Raw genomic sequence first — 24981 nt, forward strand, 5'->3', positions numbered from 1 at the left:
CTAACTGTGTTGCGACGCAACATTTACGCCGAATTTAAAGGAATACCACAGTGTTTCTAAAAGTGTGCGTCACGGCTCCTAGGAGCGTCGTGAAGAGCTGAAAATATTCATTTGTGCGCCTATTTTAAGCTTTGAAATTGTTTTTTTATACACTCATGTCCATAAATTAAGGATAATTCAAAATCAAACGGAAATCGAAATCTAAAGTAAAAATTTCACCTGTAGAATTATCACACACATCTGCAAGAATGATATGCAAATTTCAGGAAGCCACCAGATGATGCCGACAGTACGTCACAATGACGAAGGTGTAAGAGGTATATAAGGAATGGTGGCAAAGAAGTAAAATTGTTCACAAGAGTTCTGTAAGGCGCTCAGTGCCATAAGCGAATAGTTATGACACTGAGGAAGCATGTGGATGATTTTTTACGTGGTAGAATTATCGGCCGCCTGGAATGTGGGCGTACTCAGATGGAAGTATCCGAGGAACTTGGAATTGCCCAAAGTGTCATCTCTAGGCTTTGGCAACGATTCCAAGATAACGGAAATGTCAGTAGACGTTGCAATACAGGTCGCCCCCGAGTTACAACGCCGAATGAAGACCGGTATTTGGCAGTAACTGCCAAAAGAAGCAGACGGAACACAGCATCCAACCTGTCTCGTCAGCTATCTGCAGCCACGGGTACTACAGTTTCAAGGCAAACCGTGTACAGACGTTTGGGAGATATTGGTCTATATGCTCACAGGCCTGTCAGATGTATTCCGCTCACGGCAACTCACTGTTAGCAGCGATTAGCCTGGAGTAGAGAACATGCAATGTGGACATCGTCACAGTGGGCTTGTGTGATGTTTTCCGACGAGTCCAGGTTTAGCTTGCAGTCTGATTCACGTCGGACTTTCATATGGAGAACGCCAGGTACCCGTTACCACCAAGACAACATCATTGAACGACACCGTTACGGTGGTGCAGCATTGCTCGTTTGGGGTGGAATTATACTGGGTTCCAGAACAGATCTGCATGTTCAAACCGGAATCATGAAAGCCCAAATTTATCGGGACATCATTCTGGAACAACATGTACGTTTGTTTAGGGTTGCCATGGGCGCAGAATTTGTGTTTATGGATGACAACGCCCGTCCTCACCGAGCAAACATCGTAAACGAATGCCTTGAATCTGAGGATATAACCCGTATGGAATGGCCAGCATTCTCACCTGACTTGAATCTGATAGAGCATGTGTGGGACATGCTTGGCCGACGAGTTGCAGCCCGACAACCACCTCCTACATGTGTACCGGAACTTTGGAGAGCATTGCTTGCTGAGTGGAGTGATCTTCCCCAAGATCAGATAGATAATTTGATACTCAGCATGCCTAGGCATTGTACGGACTGTATTTCATCACATGGGAGACATACAATGTATTAACCATCATACCAACCATGTAATAGTAAGTTTTTGTGAAGGAGATATTTTTTACAATTGCTCCAGGGAGCAAAAATCATAGTTTTTATGAATGGTATCATACATACACCATCGTTTTTGTTCTTTATCTTTTGTTTAATAAATGGGCATTATGAATAAGTAACGTTTGTTTTGTTTCTGAACCTTTATTTGCCGGAGCTGGCATTATCCTTAATTTATGGACATGAGTGTATATGAGGAAATATCTTCCTCTTTTTGGGGAGCGGCCGATGAACCATGAATTACGCAAGGGAGGCAGCTGACAAAATAGAACCATTAGTAGAGACTGACAACGAAGCATGACGATAAGTAGCAATTAGCAAAATGAGCAAATAACAAGCGTCTGATATCGTACTTGAATATGTAAAATCCGTCCTTCGGAAGGGCCCTGGGGTTGGTCTAGTCGGGCTGTCGTGATTTTTTCCCTCTTACTGCAGTAACAAAGGAAAAATGAACATCAGGAAGGCCCCAGTCTAGTGCAGTTTCTCAACCGTTGGGCCCTGACATCGGCCAAACCGGGCCGTGAGTGGTTTATTGTTAAATTTTTACCCATTAATCATGTGTATGGCCGGGCTTCCAATCAAGGAAAAGAAATCAATCGTGCCGCGGGATTCCAAAGGTTGGAAACCATATCCTGCAGTAGAGCCCCTAAGCTGAGATCTTCGACGGGTTCCCGTATAGTGAATTTATAGTGTGAAAAAAAAATTGTGAGAATTATCTCGGGTCGAAACCCTGTCAGCTCCTTACTGTGCTTCCCTGCGCGGGTGAATGGGGCATTGACTGTCAGAATTGGAAAATCGGCTGGACTGTTTGTATCCTGACACGAACGTTTCTTTTAATTTTTTTATTTCACCTGCGCCGATGTTTTGTCTGCGTGTGGTAATGCAGTATCAGTAAAGAAATGGGTTCATTCGTACACATTCTATTTAGACGGCGTTTCTTACATCTCGCTTCGTTCAACGTTGTTCGGCTCTTTTGCTGTTTTGAGCCCACTATTGCTATGCGTCGCGGCGCTTCGCAACGCGGCAGTTGTGCGTTGTGCACACGGCTTAATATCGATCAATAGTGCTTTCAGTTTGCGCGGGCGCCCGTGGAGCTTGTTTTGAGAAGTTTCGTCGGAGGTGCCGAAAAAACTCAGACTCCGATACGACAAAAACGGGGGGCGGGGAGTCTAGGGTTGTCAGACGTCCGTATATACGACCCGCAAGGGCGTATGCTGGGATAGATTGCATTGGATATTCATGATACACGGAGGGCTTAAGTGACCTCGCAAGTAGTTGGTTGAAGGCAAGGGTGGGGATACTGAAAGGGAGGGCGATAGGGACGATCTCCCGATAAAAAAAACTATTGGCATAGGCAGAAGGTAGATTTGCCCCCCCCCCCGTTCGAGAAACAACCTGTATCCGTGTATGCTTTTGCGGGGGCGTAGGCGGATTATGTGGCTTAAGCCCTTAGGGTCCAGTTCCTATGGGGTGTTGTATATTTAAATCTTTGTACATTAAAAAAAAAACAATTTTTTTTATTGTCATTGGAGGGGGGTTCGCCCTTCCCCAATCGTGGTGAAGCTCAACATTCAGCTTTACTGAGAGGCTTCATGCCAATGCTGGCATGTCTGTAGTAGTGTATATGCAATGACATCTTCATCGTGCTCTGTGGAAAGTTTCTAAGGATTATAATAATTGATTTTTTATCCAATATTTTTATTTTGAAAAATTCACTCACATTCCCTCTTTCATTAAGACCCCTTATTTTATTAGCTAAAACCCCCTAGGTGGCCGCTACTTACAGTTTGGTAACTACTGATAAGAAAACAGTCCAGCATGGTTCATTTTGTCAACTGAGAAAAGGTCACAGAAAAGTCAGAGTCACAGAAAAGTCAAAGGTCACAGAAAAGTCATTGGATATTCATGATACACGGAGGGCTTAAGTGACCTCGCAAGTAGTTGGTTGAAGGCAAGGGTGGGGATACTGAAAGGGAGGGCGATAGGGACGATCCCCCGATAAAAAAAACTATTGGCATAGGCAGAAGGTAGATTTGCCCCCCCCCCCCCGTTCGAGAAACAACCTGTATCCGTGTATGCTTTTGCGGGGGCGTAGGCGGATTATGTGGCTTAAGCCCTTAGGGTCCAGTTCCTATGGGGTGTTGTATATTTAAATCTTTGTACATTAAAAAAAAAACAATTTTTTTTATTGTCATTGGAGGGGGGTTCGCCCTTCCCCAATCGTGGTGAAGCTCAACATTCAGCTTTACTGAGAGGCTTCATGCCAATGCTGGCATGTCTGTAGTAGTGTATATGCAATGACATCTTCATCGTGCTCTGTGGAAAGTTTCTAAGGATTATAATTTTTTATCCAATATTATGATTTTTTATCCAATATTTTTATTGGTTTAATATGTTTTTGGTATTTGGTATTTTACAATCGTATTAAATATTTATTCTTTGCATAACATAGTCACTTTAAACATTACATGCAATTAATGTGTATATTTCCAATGGGAATTTTTATATTTGAGGTTTTTGAAGTTACGCTTTTGACGTGACGTTTAAACTGCAGTTTAAGCCATCAAAAACCTGCGAACCCTGTGGTTCACCAAAAATAATATAATATTGGCCATGCCAAGATTCATTGGTTGCGTTTGAAACCCTTTGTGAAATCCTAACAAGCAGTCGATGGGAGAAAATATGTTTGAATGTTTTTAAAAAAAGTCTGAAAAAAAAACCATCTAAAAATTTAAGGTCTGTCTTCTTGGGAAATGTGAAAGAAAAATTTCAAAAACTTTCAAAGATGTCCCAAAAATAAACAAAAATGATCCAATAGATATTATCAATGATTTTTCAAGTTGAAAGTCTCTCCTTTCCCCCTTTTTTTTTCTACACATCCGTGCTTAAAAAAAAATCTTAACTCAGATTAGTTACTTCTGAAATCTAAAATTTCATTAATTTTTTTTCCTTTATATATTCGACATCGAGTAATATATACTTTTAGGGACTGTGGAGGGCACCAAAATCATTCAAGTGCTTAGGGTCTTCAAATATTTTTAATCCGTCACTGGGAAAAAGACTGGATTAAGAAAACTTTAGAAGAAAGTGGTTTTGAGATTAACAATGTGCAACAAATGAGGAACTATAAACAAAATTACTTCCTTTGTTCTTGATAGAACTGCCTGCTAAAGGAAAAAGTATTCATAACAGCACTGAATTGGTTGGAGTTCCTGTTTCTGTTGAACACTAGAGGTAGCAATAGAACCCTGCAATGTTAAGGTGTTTTCTATTCTATCACAAAGACACTGAGTGCTACAATACTCCCTACTGTAGCTTTTGCACTGGGGAACACCTCACTAGGAAATAAAGGAATAAAGATGACTCTGAATTGAAGTGCTTTCTATGTGGTTCATTAGAACACATGGCTGCATATAGAAATTGCCTTAAACATCCTCAAACAACAAAAAAGAATTACAAAGTCTATACACCTTGGCAACATAATTCACAAGAAAGTCAGGTAAACACTGAAACAAATAATGATACAAACTTACTGATTGATATGTTGAGACGTTATTGGAAATGACATTAGTACTGTGGTTTCGTCTGAAAACTAGACATCTGGCATTACAAAGGATTCTGAAAATAACATTTGGCAAATTAAGGAAACAAATATGAAAGTACTGAAGGATCCGGATTATCTTTATGTGCTAATTGAAATAAAAATATAACTGGCACGAAGGGGCTGCATCTATTAGCCAAAAATAAAACTGACTTAAAAACAACTGAGGAACTATGCCCCCCCCCCCTAAAGCCTCTACCTATGATAAGCTGGAATGCAAATAGTATTAAATCTGACATTCATGAATTTCGGGAATGCCTCAAGGACTTTTTAATAGACGCCGCTCTAGTGCAGGAGACCGTCCTGGGTGATCAAGTTAAAGTTTATCATTACAAATGCTACAGGAAAGATGCCACAACAGAAGAGGAAAAGTGGCAATATTTATTCAGAAAAATATAACTCATGACATTATCAACTTTCAAACATCTACATCTCGCAAAGCAATTGGCATAAGAATATATCTCCCAAACTCACGGCCGATTCAACTTGTCTCAACATACAAGCCACCAAATAATCGGCTGGACACTGGTCTTCTTGATGACATATTGGACTTTCGTCTTCCTACTCTTATTGCTGGAGACTGGAATGTGGAGCACAGGCTCTGAAACTCTAGAGTGGAATATATGCATGGTAGAAGACTTTTCCCTATATAACTTCAAATGATCTAACTGCAAATGCACCTACTGTTCCAACACATTTTCTCGGATATAAAAACCATGTGCCGGATATTATTGATTTTGTGGTTTCAAGAAACATTAACTGCTGTTGTGGTTGACTGTATTCAGTAGTGTATTTACAGGGAGCTAAGTGGGCTATAGCAAAGGATGGCAAATTTTGAGAAAAACATTTTTTTTTAAAATTCACATTTTGTAAACATATGGAAGTGCCATGTGTCATTTCTATCATAAATATTTAATTATTAAAGCATTGTTTATTTTTATTTGTTTGTGTTTTCTCTACACAGACTGGTGTTGAAGTAAAAACATATATGATTATCTAACCTTCGTATTTACAGTGCTATTCCCCGCCTTCCCAAATAGTATTGTCACAAGTAGCGGTGGAAGGGTGAGTAAGCATCCAGCGAAGTAAACAGCACTCATTTCGTATTTGCAGTTTGAAGGTATTGGAAAAAAGACATAGTTCAGCCGACATCCCCCAAGAAGGTGGTGGGGGTGAAAGTATCTTCTTTGGAGGGCTATCTTTGAGGGTGTTGGTTGGTATAGTGGTCTGGAAGGAAAAAAAGGGGGGGGGGAGGAGTTCTTTTAACACCCCCTAGGTTTTCTGAATAGGAGGGGGAAAAGTCCTAAAAAATGTCCCCCTGTAGAATGAGTAGACAAGACAATAAGAATCTTCTGCAACAAAGATTCTTTTATTGGTGCCAGTCGTGGCTTTGGTGAAAGTCTAACTTGTTTGGGAACCAAAATGGGATAAAGCTGATCAATCCAGAATGACCTCCGTTTGCAGTCCCTAATTGGAATATAAAGAAATCATGGCGCAGAATGGTAGGTGGGGCCACGTGATTCTGTTTACTGGTCCTATAAGGATAAGGAGCAGCTCTGCTCATGTGATGTTTTCCTGAAAACAAAAAGATGGGGGAACAAATGTGGTGGCAGAACCAACATTTTTATGAATTGTATACACTATTACAAAAATACATTCGGTTATAAATGCAGTATTACCAACAAGAAAAACGGAAAAAAGCTTCTCATCATTATACACTTTCCTGACGAACACAAAATAAGCAAATGTGAAATATAACTACTCATTTCTGATAAGTTCATGGTTCATGCATAGTTTTTTTTTGTGAGAGTTTTCTTTAATGATAATTTATGAACAATCACCACAATTCAATCTTAAATAATTTGGATTTCTCTGTGATACTTGTATTCAATAAGGCGTAAGATGCACGTTTTTATATGATACATCGATAAATTGAAAAAAGTTTGAGCTTGTACTATTTTAAGAAATTAAAGTAAAAGAGGAATATTTCTTGTATTTTAGTTTCATTTTGGGTACAAAGCCACATGAAATTGACTTACATCCTGGTCTTAATACAGTTAAATCGTGTTTTCTCTGCAATCTTTATGTTGCTCTCTTACTTGCTTTTCAGATGTGTAACAAACACGACAGGTGAACACAGTTTACATTTGCAGTTTGAAATATTTCTGTATATCAGAGATAATGCACCAAAACAAAAGGGAAATTTTCTGAGCACCGTTTGAAGCGTTTTTAAAGTGGATATCACTATTATTTACTTAAACAGATTTCATGTTCTATACCTATGTATACATACAGGGTGTTCAGTTAATAGACCGACAAACTCAGAGGGTTGTTAGTAGACATCAAGGGGAACAAAAATTGTAATGGAACATGGTGTCGCAAACCATGTTGAGAGGGTGAAAATCATGACAAACACATGCAGGCTCTGAGTTCAGCTGCAACCGCTCGTGTACTTGTCGAGGGAAATTAGCGAACCGTTGACGCACGGTTTTTTTTCCATTTGAGGAATGCGTACATTGAGCGGTCTCCCTGCATCACGTCGTGCTGGGTGGAAAACTGCCGTCTCGCGTAATAGTCGATCGATCCTGACGAAGGAGTATGGGTGTGGACAACATCTCATCGGGTATTGCTGTTGGGTACATCCGCTGTGCTAAGCACCTATTGCCATTTGCTTGACCGTAAATCAGATGCATATCAGCGCATTCCTCGTGTGGTTAGCCATCACGATACTCATTAAAACAGACAACTGCTACATGTGATTACTACTGCAATAGCGCTAATTTACATCGTCTGCAGTGATCCTACCCCAGCGCATGCGTTTCATGATGCTGCTTACGTCAGATATGGTAACGAACACATTCAGCGATCAAGTAACATCCATCTTTCGTCTCCTCTGGACTCAGAGCCTGCATCCGTTTTTTGAGATTTTCACCCTCTCAATGTGGTTTGCGACACCATGTCCCATGGCAATATTTGTTCCTCTTGATGCCTACTAAGGAGTTTGTCGGTCCATTAACAGAACACCCTATATAGTGTAATGAAAATACAGCAAATTAATAGCGTTATCTCAATCTACATGAAAATGGACATAGTGCCTTTTACATATACACAATATTTTAATTGCAACGTTATGTTATTCTCCTTATTTCATGGAATGAGCATTGCGTTGCTTAAGTTTTGAAAATGTGATTTTAGAAACTGGTGATGGTATGCATGTTCATTTTCGTTTCAAAAAACACAATTTCTAAGATATTGGCCTTGCATTACGTGATATTCAACTGTCAATTAACTGAGTAGCATTTCTAAAATGATCAATCAATTGACAATCATTACTAAGCATTGCCAAAATTAAAAATGAGCATTTAATAAATTTTATATCAGAAATGTATGGCAGTTGTGGGTTTTACCTAAAGTTCATAAAAAAAGGAATATTTCGATACAGTGATACGTTCATCATGTGGTGCTTATCCAAGAAATACAGTACTGTATTAAAGTACATGTACCGCAATAAAAAAATATACTCAATGAATGAGTATATTTATCAATATACTATGAAATATAGAAACAAAAGACCACAATAACATATATGCCAGTTATTGCTCATTTCGTTTTAATTCTAATATAAAAAATTAATTACGATTCAGTAAATCCCAAATTAATTTGTATTTAGAATCAATATAATATAATAAATTTGATTATTCATAGAATTGAAATTATGGAAAATTTTCTGGGAACTGATGAGCATATCAAGTTTTGGAAACATGAAGTTTCGTGAAGCATTTTTGTCACTGATTTTAAATGTAGCTCATTTTTGACTATAATGTAAAGATTTTAGAAACGTGGAAATTTCTTTGTTGGCATCAGAAGAGACAGGGCAACAATTTTCTAATTCGGTTTTCGGGCACAGGGTGTCCTTATAAAAACTTAATTTTTTTAAAATTTTAATAACTATACATTAATGAAATTCCTGACTTCGCACATTTACATTCTGCAAGAATGACTCAAATAACTGCCACAGTTTTCTTGCTATTGTCAAGAAAACTGTGTCAAGTCATTTTGAAAACAGTCAGGCGATTGCGGGCGCGAATCTAAAAAAGTTGAGAACCACTGATATAAGAGAAGTTAACGCTCAGGATGGCTTTTTGGAAAGCAGTGAATAAATGCAAACCATATTCCTCTAGGATCACCAAACTGCATTCACAGAACGGTCTTGTATATACTGATGATGACATTGCAAATGCATTTGTTAATCACCTCGAATTGCAGTTCAGGCCTAACGAAAACTAACCTATTTTAATCTTGGAGGAGAATGAAGAAATAGTGGAAACTTATATAGGCATGGTCTCTCCTCCTTTTGATCCTGATGAGCCAGCTGCACCAACAACAATCAAGGAAGTCAAAAAAATATTTAAAAAAGAAAAAGGCTCCTAGCAAGGGCGTAGCGAGGGGGGGGGGACTTGGGGGTTTGGTCCCCCCCCCCCCGAAATGTGAGAAAATTACCGAAAAAAGGGAAAAAGATGGCCAAATCCATTGTTCTGTCACTTTGGTTCCCCCCCCCCCCGAAAGAAATTTCTGGCTACGCCCCTGGCTCCTAGATTTGACAGAATATCAAATTATGCTTTCAAAAAATTTCTAACAAATGTTCTGACATCTTTGACAAACATTTTCAATGTTATGCTAACAAACTACTAATTCCCTAAATTTTAGAAAAAAGCTATAGTAAAAATGCTTCCAAAAAGTAAAAATGATCCACTTTTTCCTCAGAACTACCAACCCATTTCCTTGCTCAGTAACATAGCAAAGATATTTGAAAGAATCATGATAAATAGACTGGAAGCCACACTGGATGTGAGAAGCATAATCCGAGAAGAACAATTTGCCTTTAGGAGTGGGCACAGCTGTTCACAACAGGTCCAGAGGATGGTAGAAATTTTAACAGAAGCGAAAATTCACAAAGAACTGGAGCAGTGTTTCGGGATATAAAAGCAACCTTTGACAGAGTGGATCATGATACACTAATTGTTAAACTTATAAATTTGCAGCTGCCTCCTTATATAATTCTTCTTTTAAATAGCTACTTGAGGGACAGGACCTTTCAAGTGCAAATCCAAACAAAGCTTTCTCGAATCAAGCCAATATTGGCCACACAGGTTATCTGTTCCACAAGGCTCCATAATTGGCCCAATATGCTTTAATATATATATGTATGAATAACTTTCCAAATCCATTGAGAGGTGCTTTAGCATTATATGCAGATGATGCAGTTATCATGTGTTTCGACAGAAAAGATCAAAAGGCACTGGACAATCTTCAAAATACCATCTACTTAATTGAGGACTGGTGCGAAGATAATGGGATAGCACTAAATCCATCAACGTGACAATTTATGTGGTTTACTAATCGTCTGAAGTCGATTAAGAGATGCTGTTGTTACCATTAATGGTACGGATCTGTCAGTGCAATCTTCAGTTAAATATCTTGGAGTATGGCTAGACACAAAATTCATGTTTGCAAAACACACTGAGGAAGTCATTAGGAAGGCCAATGCAGCTACAAATATGCTATATAAAATCTGTTTTCCTCGAAGCAAACTCTCCCTTTACAATAAAATTCCGCTATTTAAAATGATTATTCGTCCGAATCTACTATATACATGCCCAGCACGGGCTTTCGCCAGGAAAGCAAATATGTATGCTTTAGAGGTATACCAAAATAAATTCCTAAAGAAAATTACACTGCATTATATCAGAAATGAAAATCTCAGAAGAGACCTAAATGGGCCAACGGTTTTCAATTATGTAAAGAAGCTGTGCAGAAGACAATTCAAAACAGAGAATCACCATATCTGCACATTCGCAATATATCAACATACAAGTATAATTAACATGGTGAAATATGCTCACCATTTCCTTGGTCATTTCTGTTTTTTTCCACCAGTTGTGTGATTTGTTAGTGTGGTTGGTAAAAATAAACAAACATATTGTTATTTTCATAGCCAATATAATGATAGTGACAGTGGTTTCTCAGAAGATATTAGTGAGATTAGTGATATAGTCAGTATTGGCCCTGGTAATCAGGATGAATTATGTAATATTATCAGTGATCTTACACCACTCATTCCATCTACTCCTCATGAAGCAGCAATACAGGACTTGCAATTTAATGACAGTATGTCAAATTTCATATCAGATAACATATTTGGACGAATACATAAGATAATTATTGACAGGATTTAAGGAGGTACCTCAAATGAGCAAATTAGCGATGGTTATGTTAAGCTACATGAAGAGCTCAAAAAGCTCATTGGTATTGATTATAATATGTGCTCATATTTCAAAGAGAAAGAGACAGATAAATATGGAATCGAAACGAGGAGAAGAAAGATTAAGAAAAAGAAAGGTATTAATATCAATAGTGAAAATGTTGTAATACAAAGAAGTGTTACACCTCCAATTGCTTCTACATCAGGGGTTACCCTTTCTAAAAATAGTCAGAGCCATTTAACTGACTGTAATGAAGGGAGTGGCCAAGGGTTTGAAGATGAAATACATACCTATGTTAACTAACTTAGGGGTAACCCAAAATAAAGGCAATCAAGCTGTACTGATTGAAAATAAGACTGTGGTAACCCAAAACAAAGACCAATCATCAGATTTTAGCAAAGCTAAGTCAGAGGTGATCTAAAACAAAGACAAACAAGCTGAGTTTATTGGAAACAAGACTGTTGTGACTCAAAACAAAGACAAACAACCAGAAATTAGCAAATCTAAGTCAGGGGTGACCCAAGAAAAATTTCCAATTAAGCCAAGTGGATCCCATGTAGGGCTAACCCAAGAAAAATCATGACAGATCATAATGGATCCAAAAAATCTCAAAATAGCAACATTATGGATCCCAGGGGATTTACATTAAATAGAAAATGCCAACTCTAGCCAACAACAAGCCTTAGTGTCACAAAACACTACAAATGGTCATAAAGTCAGTGAAGATGGGGCAATTGATGACCCTGATCCAACTAATACTAACGAATGGCAACAAGTTGGCAAAAAGAAAAAAGTCAAAATACCCTCACTGACTATCACTACATATTGTGATTGGAAGTCATTGGATACTAAACTGGGTACAACATGTACATCAACATATGATGCCAAAAAAATCAGGGAAAAATTTAATGCTTCATGTTACATCCGAAGATGACCACAGAGTGGTCACGAAAATGTTTGACCAAGAGGGGATAAGGTTCAGTACCTACACACTTAAATTAGATAAAAGAAAATTTTGAGAACTGCCCTTATGCTATCTTCTATAACAAAGTTCTGCGAGCTTCAAATCCAAAATCTGTACTTTTTTTTTTTGCAATGACACGATCAAATTACTAAACCTTTTAAATTGAACTGTTCTTTATTGCTCATACAATTTTGACCTATGTCCTGTATTTGTGCAAACCTTTTGCACGGGTTTGGCCCCATAAGCGAAATAAAATTATTGATTGATAAGGGCAGTTCTAAGAGGACTTGACTCAACCACATCATGTGATGAGATTAAGGAGTCTGGAAGAGTTGGGCTTTACAATAAATAGTGTTACACAGCTCAAGAGTTTCAGAGGAGCTGGTGATAAGAAAACTGCTAATTCCATTCTGGTTGGTAGATTTACCTAGAAACGACAAGAGTAAGGAGATTTATCAGTTCTCTGCTCTAAATCATCTCAGAATTAGGGTAGAGACTTACATAAAATGCAAGGGTTTCACTCAATGTTACCGGTGTCAGATGTGGGATCATACTTCAAAAAATTTCGGTAACGATGTCAGGCGCATCAAATGTTTAATTAGTTACCACACATCTCTGAATGTAAAAAAAGTCAGAGATCTGGACCCTCCAGAGTGTGTTAACTGTCTGGCAGTTGGTCATCCAGCTTAATTTTGAGGATGTAAAGCTTTTCTTCCCCCCCCCCATACACATACACACACAAAATAAAAAAAAACTGGTCAATTAAGACAGACAGAAACCAAAAATAACCATGAAAGACAAAAACCTAGTCTTGTAATCACCAAAGACTCAGAGACTAGCAATCAGAATGAGGAAGATGGCAAGGAGGTTCAGCAATGACAGCCGCAGAAGCGAAGAGATAAAGGAAAATCAGTGTTTTGCCGTGATACTTCATACACTGGAATCATCGCCCATCCTAAGAGAAATAATGTCCGAAGGTCTGAGACTTCAAAAACAATCGAGGCAAGTCAAGTAAACTGTGTGGAACTTGACCCTAAAGCAAATACTTCCAGTGATGCTACATAAAGAGATAATGATGTAGCTTCTAGGGCCCAATGCCTACCATCTGTAAAAATGAGGTCTAACAAAATGTCTTTAAATAACAATGGAATTAATAGTAATCAGGATAAGCCTACTGAAGCTGCTTCATTCCTCATTCAAGAAGTGATATAGTGCTAATGAAATACTCTGCTTCAAGTGTATATTAATGGCAAAAACAAATCAGGAGAAGTACAACATCTTTTTTGATACATTCATGGATGCATCCATGAAATTATTCTTCAGCAACACCAATGGCTACTAGTTACATCTACAATGTGAAATATTTAAAATTGATAGCCTGGAATGCCACAGAAGCTTACTAAAAGACATTAATGAATTTTGAGAAATCTTTGAAGTTGAGGAAATAGACTTGGCACTTGTAAGCAAATACAGACAATCCAAACCATAGGCCAGATGTTCTGGATATTTCAATAGCAAAAAACCTAAACGTTCCCATCTTGGTGGATGTAATTTCAGCGCTCTAGTCTGATCACGATCCAATTCTTATAGAAATAAATTTTGAAGTTCCTGTAAATAATAAAACAAAAACATTCTGAACTCGAAACACCTACGAATATCAGCAATTTTGCAATTGATGTAGAAGAAATCAGCACAATCACAATGGCTATCAGAAATACAATCAAAAACTCCTCCAGAGAGAAAGCATATAAAAATCCTCTTGCACTTCCTAAATTCCTTAGAACTTTATAATTAAAAAGAAAAATAAAGCAAGAAGGTAGTGGCAGAAAACTCAGGAGGCCTACCCCTCCCCCCCCCCCTCCCATGATTGTAAAGAATAGTCCGAGAGATACGGATAATCTGAGCTGTTCAAGGAGAAGAGGGAAATTTTCGTACCAGCCCGAAGCTTAATGCTTGAACAAGCATCGTTTTTGCTCTGTGTGATAAGGAGTGGGGAGAACCACTTACTGAGATTTGGATTACGGTATTTTACTCTCATGATGGTGTTACACTTGTGAAAAATTAATTTTCGTGTCTTTATTTTTGAGAAAAAAATCACAATACGATCACAAAGACATGAAATATTTTCATATTTTATTATCCAAAAAGTAATTTTTCCAGCGAAATAAACGGTTGAATGCCGTTTTCCACTCAGCAAATAAGTATTTCAATTCAAATAAGTAAATTCAATTTTAAATTAACATATTAAAATTTACTCACAGGAAAAATCTGTAAATCTGCTGCAGATGGTGGTACGGAATATAGATGTATTACATCAGATGAGGTATGATTTGTTAAATTGTCGAACATGCTGACCTCGATCAATCATCATCGGTGACTTAGTAATATCACATTCAAGAAAACCAAATAATTTTAACAGACCACTGCCAAAATTATTTATACATTGTAATAATCAAAGGTGGGGAGGGGGGGGGGGGAAAGGTGAACATAATTTAATTTATTCCTCAGTTCTTCAGGAATCAAGGCACAAATTTTCATTTCGCTGAGCTTATTATGCAAGGAACATCACTCATCAGGGGCGTAACCAGAAATTTTGTTCGGGGGGGGACCAAAGTGATAGAACAATATATTTGGCCATCTTTTTCCCTTTTTTCAGTCATTTTCTCACATTTCGGGGGGGGGGGCAGACCCCCCAGGTCCCCCCTTGGCTACGCCCTTATCACTCAAGGTGAAATTTATACTGACATATGTGAATTGAACAATGAAATTCACATATTAAAGTAAACACTTACTCGTTACATGCATAAACCTTGATATTCCGCTCAAATAATAATAATAATAAACACGAAGAGAGCCATGACAGGCCACTAAAAATAAGAAAAAAATATCTTGAATGTGTGCCTGTGATTGGCTATATGAAAGGGGAAAAAAGTCCCTATATTTTCCTCCTTTATGTCATGTGGTCTCAAGCACACTTCTTATGGATTGAGGCGTGGTTCTTTTTTTTATATCCATGAAACGATCCAAGAGAACCGCTCCTTGTCACACAAATTATTCTTTATAAGCATGAGGGATGGTAGGCCCCAGAATCCAGAACATAAACGTAGGTACATTAATCTAAGAAGAGAATCAAGAATGGAGATACATGAATTCACTGGTCAAAAATTTATCAATTACATTGAGGAAGCAAATTATGAAGATGGATCTTTTTCAGAATTTATAACTCTTGTAAACCCAAGGCAAATAGAAAGCTATCAATTCACATGGTCCGAACAGATTGGTTCATACAGATTCGGAAAAGGCAGAGGTCTTTACAGATGCATATGAGCTCCAATTCTAACCTAATTCAAACACATCGAATGCTAGTGTAGAGCACGTTCGAAAAACTATAAACGGATATTTTCACAACCCTCCAACAGATAACTCAGCAGCTCTATATCCAACTGACAGTAATGAGGTGAAAGGTATCATAAAACACTTGAAAATACGAAAAGCAGCTGGTCATGATCTAATAGCAAACATTGCGCTAAAATATCTTCCAGAAAACTACATCTCATATATAGTCAAAATTTTCAACAAACTAATGGAATTGTAATATTTTCCATGCTTTTAGATGAAATTTTTAGATGAAAATAAATGTTTAATTAGTATATTAACAGATTCTGTGCGAGAATTTTTACTTGGAATAAAATTTTGGGCAGATCAGAAAATTTAAAATATCAAAATAGATTCCTTTAATCTACATAAAAGTGTTTTTTTATTCAGCATATCTATCAGGTTAAAAAAAACTATTTGACAACATTGACAATAAGTTTTTTACTGTTTTAATACTGATTTATAGTTTCTGAAGTCTAAAACATAACTCTGTGATGCCCCTATCATACATATTTTGAATAAGCAGCTCTATTCCACTTAGCAAATTGAACACGGGTAATCAGTAGCTTAGATAAAATGAACTACAAAATTATACTTTGTATGTTCTAGACCAGTGTTTCTCAACCTTTTTTGACTTGCAGGACTCTTTTCAGTGTATAATTTCTATGGCGGAGCACTGTTTGACTTGAGCTCTTTTTGTACATAATTTTTATGGCAGAATCTTTTGTAGGCCTCTCTTATTTACTTATCTATCATATTTACTGATTCATTTTATTTTTCTCGAGTTGCCGTGGAGCCCCTGAAAGGTGCACATGGAGCACCAATTGAGAACCGCTGTTCTAGACTCTTATGTTTAAAAATTCAAAATTGCAGATAATTAATATTTTGTTCTAATTATTGTAATAAATTAGTGTTTAAAAATAAAACATTGTAATATGCAAAAAAGTAAGTTTTTCATCATTTTATATGCCTATTGTGTTCAAAACATTATCAAAAAGCATTTATTCAGGTTTTTGACAGTTTAAACCATTTTTGACACTTGTCATGTCAAAAACCCAACCCTGTTCTAAACAGTTATCTAAGGGACAGAAGCTTTGAAGTCCAGATCAATGCATTCAGTCTATTCATGCATCAAGGATCTATAATTGGTCCACTGTAGTATGATTGATATACAGTCCACCTGTATATCAATGATTTCCCGAACCCTTTACGAGGTTCTCTTGCACTGTATGGTGATGATGCCACAGTAATGTCCTATGATAGAAGTGACCAAAAAGCTCTTGAGAATCTCCAGAATACAATTTATGCAATTGAGGATTGGTATGAAAATGGGGCGGCATTAAATCCTCCTAAGTGCCAATTCATATGGTTTACTAACAGATGCAAATACCTGAAGATATGCTGTTGTCGCTATTAATAATACTGATCTGGCGGTCCAAACAGCTGTCAAAAAACAAAACCTGGACGTTCTGGAAAAAAAATTGAAATATCTAGTGCCCATTATGGCATTTGTCCATCTGCTTGTATCGCTTTATTGAGACAGAGTGGTGGTCCATGATCTGGTAAGGAGGAGGAGTGCCCATTATGAACTAAATAAATTGATTCATTTCTTCAACCCCTCAACGATCAGGGACGAGATATCTCAGCCCTGTGTAAATGGAAGAAATACACTCAAGCTCTCTTCTTCCGTTAGGACTCTTCATTGTTAACCCTGTGAAAGAATTTTTTTTCTCTTTTCCTGGACCTCAGCATCATCTTTACCCCCCCCCCCATCATCATGACATCAAATAGAATATAAATTATTAGTATAAACAACTCATAAAATTAGCAGGGAAAAATTGCTAGTTTCCTTAAGATATGATAATTATGTGTTATGAAAAAATGACTCAAAGTCTGGGATGTTTGTAAATAGTAATAAGTTACAAATTTTAAAATTGCATTGCAGAAAAATTTTGCAGTAGCCAAGATTCAATATAATAATCAGGTATTTATCTTTATGAGTACTTATTGTGAATCATTGATTAATTGGCGGAGAGATTGAACGAAATTAAAAATATATTGATAAAGTATCCAAATCCAATCATCACAAATATAAATTTGAACACAAAATCTAAAGTATGGAGTCCAAGGTCTAAAGAAAAATTAGAGAAAAATATTACAGGAAAAATTACATTGGATTTTAGATATTGTAAATGATTCAAATAGTAATCCAAATTTTAACTGTTCAAGATGTAGAAGCTGGATTGGTTTAGTTATTATTAAGAATGTGACAGAGCATGAAATTCAGAACTGGTTTGTATCTGATCAAATAACCATTAGTGATCATACACTAATGACAGTTATTTTGTTAAAAAGATAACTAGAATACATAGTACAATCTATAAACTTAAAGATATGAAATTAATTGATTTTGAGATTAAATTATCAGAAATGATCAAGCAATATAAGAATGGGATAAACAGGATGGATATTGATAAATACTTAGAATGTATACAAAATCAGATTAAGGAAATGTGTCAGAAATGAAAACGCAAGTATTTTTATGAGACAGAATGCAGTCTGATGAACGTTAGATTTATAAACTAAGCGCCCTTACCTTACTATGCTTTGACGACTCTATCAAAAAACTATTAATGGTAATGTATGAGAAGTATGAAAAATAAAAGAAAAATGCTTTATATAACAAAAATAATTAAGGTGGCAAAGAAAAAGTCATTGAAGGACTATTGAGATAAAATTACTAATATATTAGCATTTATACCCATGTATAAGGTTATTAAGGATAAAATTTTGAGTAACAAAGTTGCAACATGTTTGAATTATAATGATGTATATCTAAGATGATATACGGTATTATAGAACCCCCCCCCCCCCATAGAAGAATATGTTGAAATCTGTGACCTATGCCGCAGAACAATCTAGAGCAATCTTAAGAAAAGGAGCAGAAAACGCACACTATTGTAAGGATTTTTTTTACACCACAAAACATTTCCAGTCCACCGAGGGCTTATTGCAGAACAGGGGTATAGAACATTTGCAAGAATTCCATTTTCCGAATAGAAACTATGATAGTGTGGAACCACTGTATTAAAAGGACGATGATGAAAAGGATGTAGAAACTAATAAATTGGAATTGAAAAAAAAAGTAGTAGGGAAGGCGGATGAAGGTAAGGATGGGTTAACTTTTGCAATAATAAGACAACATTATGTGGCTGACAAAGATTGGTTCTTAGCAGCATTGAATATCTGCTATAAGGGCTATTTAACAAAATATGGAAGAAAAGTAAAATATTTTTTATACCAAAGGATGGAAAAGATCTTAAACACCCATCGGTTGTTAGACCATTATGCTTATTACCAGTATGGGAAAAATATTAGATAAAATTATAACATCAAAATTAGTATTTTAATTGGAGAATGGTAACTATTCACATTGTAAACAATTTGGATTTAGGAAGCAAAGAAGTGTTGTAGAAGTACTAAGGAATGTTATAAATATCATAGAAGTAAATAAGGGAAAAGATTAAAAAAAAGCCAAGAAGAATTTGGATATCGAGAAAACTGTTAATTTGAGGGAGTTAAAAAAGTTAGTAAAGAAGATTAGAATGCAGAAAAGATTAAAAACCATAATACAGTCAACACTCGTTATAACGACCCCTCCTCATCATTCTGTAAAAAATGGATGCTTTATTGGATGGCAATTACATTGAAAAATAAACATATAGAATATTTCTTGTATGAAAGCATTTGGGATTTATCCTATCAGTCATTTTAATGGAAAGGTCACTAAAACGTGAGGATGCAATGGCGAGCATGGACGGCATTAAGTTCCCTTGGAGATAGATTGGTTATGAATGAAAACACAGAACAGCAGGATGCATATAATGTAGGGGTTCCACAAAGATCATCATTAGGACAAATATTGTGGTTATTAGTTGAAAATGAAGAACTTGATCAGCAGTTAACTGATGATATTGTAATTCGCTGAGGATTTCTTTATATTTTTGACTACAGAGTCATAAATGAATATAAATACAACATCTGAGAGGTTCAGACATGTATTTGATAATAAGATAGGATGGTCTCAAATGCATGGTTTGGAATTCATCGAAAACATGTGCAAGTACTTGATATGTAAAGAGAGGAGAAAAATATTCCCGCCCAACTGATCTTAAGGATGGGTAATATCCCTATCAGGTATAAAGGCGACATGACTGAATTCTGTTGCAATGACAAAATCTTTTGTATTTGAGGATCTACTGTAAATGAGAAAAACGTGGATAAAATGATTAAATCCAACTCACCACCAGAGCTCTTCAATGAACATCTTTTGGTAACACATTGACAATGCAATCAGAATATTAAGAAAATGATCGGAATGATTGTGATATTTGCAAGGAATACTCTGGATTCTCTGGCTTTCACCAACAATTTTCGTATGGACGAAGAATGCTGCTTTTCATCTGAATCTCAACTATTTCATTAGAAAATTATCGGATGTCATCCTGAGATTGGACAAAGATCCACACTCAGCAGAACCAGAAGTAAAAATTATTAATTAAATTCATCCACATGGCATAAATACATGACATTCATCTATAATTTTAAATACAAATAAATACAAATACAACGCCACAACAGGCAAAATGCTTAACGAGGTGGCTGAGAAAAAGATGCCCATAACAAATCAATTCATTCGCCAAAATATGTTTTGTTATAAAAGTTGAGTTTATTTTCTTTATTCTTCTACAAAGAAACTCCCCTCACTTCTATCTGTTGAAAAGTCTCGCCATAGAAAGCAACAGGCCCACAACGATACAATTCTTCAATCATTGCACTTCACTCATAGTTAGAAAAACTGATGGCAGATGGCAGCATTACACATAACAAGCATTATACAGAAGTAAACTCTGCATTACGTCCTCAGCACATACATGCATATTCTAACATGTACCAATTCATTAGAAGTTTCGCAGAGGAATATAGATGGGATGCATGTATGGCTTAGTATTTATTAGAAAATAGCAGATATTGCTATTCCTACTGACATCAATGTTGTTATAAATATGCCTCAATGAAATTTTAGGAGTATGTAAATGCGAGTGACATTGCAGGTACAGTGGAAATTGCTATTCGCAATGCCAAGTCCATTTATAATAGCAGTTACAAACTCAAAAATTGTGGAAAACTGCATCCGACTATGAAATGATGCAAGGAGAAAAACCAGAAAAATTGCTGAAAATGTTAGCTGAAGGGCACATTCTGCATTAAGTTTTAAAATTTTTGATCTGCTTTTAAAGATACTGAAGATATATGAGAACTTGAAAACATATATAATGAATATACGTCCATATCAATGAGAAGACCAAACAAAATCTATTGCATACCCTCATTTAGAAAAGAAATATTTCGCAAACATTTTTACTACCTTGCTCCTAAACTAGTTAATGCTTTACCGTTGGTAATACAGAATATATCTAGGTTTGAATCATTCAAAAAAAATTACGCCTGTAGTTGCCTCATATCAAATGTTATTATATCAAATGCTACTGTTATGTGAACATTTATTTCAGTATAATTGTTACAAAAATTTGTCCAAATTCATTTTATTATTTAACTTTATTTTTTATAAGATTTGTGTTATTTTTTGTTTCTTTCGTCTTTACCTTTAATTAGTTGCTCTGTACGGGCTCAGGCCTCTAGACAACAAACATTGAGATTTGACTGTTTCATGTATTATTTAACTTCGGAAACAAATAAAATAAATTGAATTTGAAAAAAAAAATTGAATTATTTCACGACCTGAAATTTCTAATCCAATTTGAAATTTTTTATTAATTTCTTTAATAATACTAAAGCAATGTACAGTCAAACTTGGTTAATTTGAGAAAGAGAAGTCAAAAGTCATCATAAAAAAGTTTGAATTATCTAGCTAATCTATTCTAGATCCATGACTACAAATGACTACAAATTGCAATGTAATCATCAACATTCACATAGGATAATAAATAACAATTATTAAAATTTTATCATCAGTTACGAAACTGTTTCCCAAATTTTAATAATTTATAATTATAATTGTTCTTAGCTGCTACATTATTCCACTGTTCTGGATTCAGCATTACTGCAGGATTTCTTGACCAAGAAGCAGGGGTATAGCCAGAAATTTTGTTCGGGGGGGGGGGGAACCACTTTCATTTCGTGGGGACCAAAGTGATAGAACAATAGATTTGGCCATCTTTTTCCTTTTTTTTGGTCATTTTCTCACATTTAAAGGGGGGGGGGCCTTGGGGTCTGCCACCCCCCCCCCTCGCTACGCCCTTGCCAAGAAGCAAGCTTCATTTACAAAAACAGTTTATGATCGTCCATTAAAATTTTGCTTATCATTCTTTACGCTAGCAAGGAAATATACTTTCATTAAGGTATAACAATCTGAACTTTCTGTCATCATTAAGAGTATGGGAAATATTGGAAAGTTTCTAATTTTCAATGATACACCTTGATCTATACATTAAAAAGCACAATTGATATTAAGTGGCACACATTCTTGATGCACTCCAGTTAAAAAATGTTAAAATTCACATTACATTTTAACAACTTGATCAAGAAAATCAGTATGACTTGTTGAAATTTTTCAAATTAAATTTGGCCATATAAAAATCATAATTTTTCCACCAACTTTGAATTATCCAAAATATTAGAAAAAAATTTAATTAACCCTATCGACGGCTCAGGGTCGAACACAAAACCTCTTCAAAAAAAGCTACTTATTTTCACAAAATCTTTTCAAAATGACCACAGGGTCACGTGATTCTAGAATGCTTTCCCCCCAGTATGTGACAATGGGTAATTGGCATGTATGATAAGCCGTCGAGAGGGGGCTGAACCGAAGTGACAGGCTGGTAACACCCGGTGATTGACCCTTTCTTCCCAGAAATGTACTTTCTCCTTTCATTCTCCAAAGTTTTTCTATTTTCCGAACTAAATAAAAAACACATAAAGGCGGGATATACTCAAAATTTTGAACGAAATTATTGTAGCGTATTTATAGATGCTCAGCATTCTATGGTAAATAACTCTATCAATATAGATTAGCTTTAACAGGCAATAAAATTTACTTGCTTTCGCTTGTGAAATATTGATATGATTAACTTAGTAACGAAATGTCAGAGCGTACTAAAAATAAATTACTAATCCATCCACTAGGTATTTAAAAATGTCCCAATATTTTCAAGTTGAACACTATAAATATTCAGAATCTCAAGAAGCATTCTATATATATGCCCCTTAATATTTTAATTGTATTTTTTAAATTTGCAAGTGTTGAAGTATGTTCTCGCGGTTTTGAGGTTCACCTAAAATGTGAATTATTTTTGAAAATCGAAAAGCTTTTTCGTAAATAATGTGCGTTGGTTAAATCAGTGTTGTTGGAATTACTACTATTCGAGGCAAGGCATTGTAACAACTGATATTTGTCAGTTGATACAAATCTATTCGAGCAAAACTACAGCTACTTCCCAACCTTGGAACATCATTAAATAATTAATTTATCAAAACTTTCGGGTACAAAACTGCTTCTCAATGCTTTACTCACATTCTTTTTGAATATTCATTTCTTTTTTTCATGATATCTTATGATCGTGGAGTTAATTTCAAAAATGAGCGTAGGTTTAGTGAGATTGAATACGCATATTAGATATACAGTCATTTGCATCGGAATATAATAAAAGAATTCTCTCTGAAATATATAAATTTGGTGCATTAAATCATCTTACAAAAAAAAAAAAAAAAAAAAAAAAATACATGAAAACACACAAGTAACATACTAAAAAAAGTTTAAATACACAAATACTCGAAGTAAATAAAGTCTCTGGAATTTAAAACGTGAAAGAAAGTTGTAACTAGAGCCCGGATTAGACGCTAAAACATGCACTAAAAATAAAGATGAATCTGCATTTTTAAAAATGTCGAAATATACCATGAAATAAAAATACCCGATCTTTTTCAAAAAATTAGAACACCCTAGAAATTTACGAGAGCAGTTCATAAAGAGCTCAAGTTGGAAAGCTCAAATTAAGGGTATGGGTGTAATTTACATTTTCATCTTTCCACCTATGTGAATTGCTGCAGCAATTAAGTAATATCTTAGAAAGAGTCAAAATCATGATAGAAAATTCAATTTATTTCTCCGTACCATACGTCTTCAACTTCTGGAATCAAAAGGTAGAGAGCCTAACGTTCACACCTCCATCCAGAGATGCCTTCTAATCCATTGGCCTCTATTTTTTGTTTCCACTGAAGACTTCGTTTGAAGATGAAAAACGCAGATAGTATCAAGAATTCGCCAATGTGTATCAAACCTCATCAATATTTCGATGGTTTCGTGATATCTGATGATTGTACCTGATACTAATCTTATCAAGAGATTGCGGACTCGAGATAAAATAAATAAATTAATAAAAACTGATCAATTGCAAACCGCTATCGGGGAGCCGATAGCGAAGATGGGATTTATAGCTGAGGCCCGATTCGGGTCTGTGCCGGACACTCATAAATTGAATGTCTTGATGCATAAAATCCATGGCCAAGACCAAAGATGGCCACAGTACAATGTATTCGTACGATATCAGCACGCGTCCCCCCCCCCCCACAGTCCTAGCAAATACATTCGTAATTTTCTGCGTTTTTCAGAAATTTCCCGTTTTTCTACCCGTATTGCGAACATTGAATGCTTGTAGGTTTGCATACATAACGAGGAAAGACATGAAACACTTATTCGATCAAGTTGATGTAAATTTGCATGAAAAAATTCATGTAATAGGTTTTAAGCCAAATGTTCTAATTTTCTCAAACAGCATTCGGAGTGTTCCAATTTTTTGAAACAAAGAGGAAAAAATTAATTTGGTATTTTACGACGCATTTAATCTACTTTATGAAAACTTTTTGCCACCGATATGCTCAAGATATGAATGCTCATATGATATGATCATGATAGAAAAGGAAAATGCAAATTAAACTGTACTTGTGCTACAACCTTGAACTGCGCTTTCCAACTTGAATATTTCATGAACTGCTCTCGTAAATTTCTGGGTGTTCTAATTTTTTTGGAAAGGATGTATATATGCGAAAAATTGAAACCGTTGAATAATCTCGAATTATGGCATCAAAAATGAAAAATGCACGCAAAATTGAAAAAAAAAATTATATATGCATTTGAAAGAGATAAAAAATGAATTGTAATGTTCCAACAAATCAAAAAAAGAAGCAAAAATACTCATATTATAATGCCGAAATATGCATAAAATATAAAAATAT

General features: G+C 35.8%; 1 long non-coding RNA gene across 4 annotated transcripts in view; it reads right to left on the minus strand.

Moving 5' to 3' along the window:
- Window positions 1-24981, minus strand: part of LOC149074468 (uncharacterized) — a 121102-nt gene that overhangs the window by 53900 nt on the left and 42221 nt on the right. For 2 of the 4 annotated variants that reach the window (XR_016194469.1, XR_016194473.1), the window contains exon 3: window positions 4997-5081. The exons of the other annotated variants lie outside the window; for them this stretch is intronic. This is a non-coding gene — a long non-coding RNA (uncharacterized LOC149074468). The remainder of the gene's footprint in view (window positions 1-4996; window positions 5082-24981) is intronic. 4 annotated transcript variants of the gene reach the window in all.

Source organism: Pholcus phalangioides, unplaced genomic scaffold, assembly GCF_987345545.1.
Source record: "Pholcus phalangioides strain wild (caught in Gottingen) unplaced genomic scaffold, Ppha-v1.0 ptg000017l_1, whole genome shotgun sequence".
NCBI lineage: Eukaryota > Metazoa > Arthropoda > Arachnida > Araneae > Pholcidae > Pholcus > Pholcus phalangioides.